Here is a 3,558-nt window from a genome sequence, read left to right as displayed (position 1 = left end):
CAGCACTCTAAGCAGCAGGTGGCAATTCACACAGCACCAAACAGTGCCTCCAAGCAGCACGCAAAAGTCCACATGGAGTAGGCAGCATCTCCAGACAGCAGTCCACATCCCAATCAGTGGATCCAGAGCAGCAGAGAGGGCATATAACACATTTAAGTTAATTACAGTCAGCAGGTGCGTAGTAAATTTGTGTTTATAACCATGGCCGCTGAAATCAAGATATCCTAGAGTGATGCGGGTCAGATGGTATTGGTAGTGTTGCAGGCAGCCCTAAAATTCCGAGAGAAGAAATAGGTGCAGAAGGGCAATGGTTGACACCAGATCGACTTTCTTTACTTTTAAACCCTATGAAACCTGAATTTGGAGAGGTGAGAGTGGCTAGAGGATAGTCTCACAGAAATTGAAAATAATGTAAAAATTGTAGTGAGAATTATTATTAAAGTTGAGGGGGTAGAAAAGGGATCAGTAGCTGAGATGAAACCTGAAGCCCAAGAGCAGAACCAAAGTCAACCTAATCCCAACACTGGAGCTTGCCTCTCCCAGTTCATACCACCATCCACCCATGACACTCCTACTCTCCCATCTAATCACCCCTTGGTCACATTCCTGCAATTCCTTCTCTCCAACGTAGCCTCACCGTATTTCTGAAGAACGCTTCCTAAGAAGAAAGGAGAGCTGTACATGACCTCAAAACAGATCCAGAACTAATCATCCTCCATACAGACAAAGGCTCCACTACTGTCATAATTAATTGTAGTGATTACCCAACAGAAGGCTTCTGCCAACAATCTGACTCCTACACATAAAAACTCTGCTATGGTTATCCTATTCCAGAAATCCAACATAAACTTCAACGCCTACTGAAATCTGCAGGCCCATCCTAGATCCTCTCCCATGACTACATCTTCCTCATCACCCCAGTGACACCCTGCACACCCACCTTCTACATGCCTCCCAAAATCCACAAACCCAACAATCTTAGTCGCCCCTTTGTAGCTGGCTATTGTGCTCTTGCTGAAATAATTTCCACTTTTATTGACCAACAACTCCAACCAATTGCCCTAGCATCTCACATCAAAGATATTAACCACTTTCATCACTGACTCTGTACCATCCCCACCCCTTTGCCTCCTGGATCTCTAATCATCACTGTTGATGCCACCTCCCTATACACCAACACCCCTCATGCCCACAGCCTTGCTACTATCAAACACTACTTCTCCCATTGTCCTTCAGATTACAAACCCGCTGCCTCATTCCCCATGCAACATAAAAATCATGTCCTATATATCCTGACACACAATTACTCCTTCTTTAACAGGAAATATATAAACAAGTCCACAGCAAAACCATGGGCATCCACATGACAGTCACCTACACTGACCTTTTTATGGGCCATCTAGAGGAAATTAACCACATGGTGCCTGATCCTCTTGAACATGTCCAAAATAACAGACACCGCACATTCATATAATTGAAACCTATCAAGTCTTCCAGAACCCCAAACCCCCTGTCTAGTACAGGTTCACTGATGATAGATTCATGACACCTGAAGCAAAGACACCCTATCCTCACTCTTCCACAACCTCAACACCTTCTCTCTAACTCACTTCACCTGGTCCTCCTCAATCCAATGTGCCAGCTTCCTGACCATTAACCTTCACCTCTCTGGTGGCTACTGTGATGGTACCTAACAGTTACTGCTAGTGTAATTGCTCTTCCTAAACAGCATCCCATGCAAGCAATCCAGTTATATCTTCATCTTCAGTTACTTGTACTTTAGGTACTGGGGGCATGCACAGCTCTGTTTAAAAAGAATACATGATGTAGTCATAGGCATGATCTATACACATCTGCTTTCATGCCCTGCAGATAATTCACTGCAATAATAACTTGTAGCTGTTTTCCTGCAGTCAAATAGTCTATGCACTGGCTAGAATTGCAAGTTAATAAAATGCACAGAAATATAAAATTAAGTATATGCAAATAATTTAATAAAAAGGGTTCTGTTCTAATATCTGTAATTGATGAAGACATCAGAGAATTATGTTGAATAATGTTTATTCAAGAAAGGACATCTCACATAAAAGGGATGTGGTCCTACAATATTCAGTTAAAATGTAGACAGAAAATATCCTTATCAAATGCAGTAATGTTATGCTGAGAGCAATACGAGAATGGTAACAAACTCCTGAAACTAAATTGTCACCAAAGACTCATGAAAACTAAGTCCATTCCATGATCACAATACCCAAAAGATTCTCCAGCTTAAAACAGTTCCAGGTTCAACATGATGATTCACAAATTAAAAAACTTTATAAACAGAATAGTAACTCATACCCTGTCTATTCTCAGTTCCATAAATCAAGCAGCAATAATTAGAGCCCCAGTCTGGAGCACATTCAAACCTTTTCAAATATAAAGCCCCTTCAAAAGTTAGAGTATTGCAGCAGCCATTCATTGCCCAGAAACAATCACCTATACAACTGAAATGCAAATGTTACTCTAGACAGGTCTGTTTTCCTCCAGAAATTGCCACAAAGTGTTCTGAATTGCTCTCTTGAGTTCTCCACTCGAAAAGTTCCAGTGTCCACTTTACTCCCATTTTGTTCTACTACTTTTACATGCATATCTATTGAGAATCCTTCCAAAATAATGTACATCATAGAACTAATTCACATGATATACCCTGAAAAACTTAACTTATACTTTGCACATAACTACATGTTTTACTCCCACAAGCAATTAAAATTTTACTGAGGTCTGATGACCTCCATGCACCAAATTTTGTGCAAACATTAATTACAAATAAACTGCACATATTACATGAAAAACCCATCCAAAATCGAAATTTGATCCCCAAATCTTATGTACAGTACAACTCATTCCCCTCTCACATAAATAATGAAATTAATTTTTGTTCTGCTGACCTCATTGCACCATTTACCATTCACATCTTAAATTTACCAAATTACCACTTGCACAAAATGGAAGTAGCCCCAAAAATTTTTAAGAAAACTACAGATGAAATTACACTTATTTACTCACTTACACTAATAATCATCACATTTTTCATGCATAAGGTGCAACTCTGCTACCATTACCTCTTATAGCATTTTTCTCGCCAGAATGAATACTGGTTAAATCTCAGCTTTTTGCATTTTTTTAACTGCTCAACTTAAGCCTCTTTCCTCGTTCACCAAGAGACTCTTACATTTGCAGCTCAATTTCCTGACTTTTTTGTTCGAGAAATGCACGCTTTCTTTCTTCATCAGCATCATTTATTTCATTTACTGGTTGCACATTTTTAATTTCACCCTTCTCTAAACACTACACCCTTGAGTGATCAGTTTGAAAGTCCCTTCCTTTTTCCTCCATACTTATGATACACATTATAATTTCAGAATAACCTTCAGTCTTATCATCCATTCCTAGAGTCTCCTGATCTACTTCCAACTCATCTGAAAGATTTAAATCATCCTCAAAAACTGTCATTTCATCATCTTTGTAAGCCTCAATATACTGCTTGCTTCCTCAGAATTAACCATATCAGAAGCT

This window comes from Schistocerca piceifrons, chromosome 3 (genome assembly GCF_021461385.2).
Source record: "Schistocerca piceifrons isolate TAMUIC-IGC-003096 chromosome 3, iqSchPice1.1, whole genome shotgun sequence".
Lineage (NCBI taxonomy): Eukaryota > Metazoa > Arthropoda > Insecta > Orthoptera > Acrididae > Schistocerca > Schistocerca piceifrons.
This window is presented reverse-complemented; position numbering follows the sequence as displayed.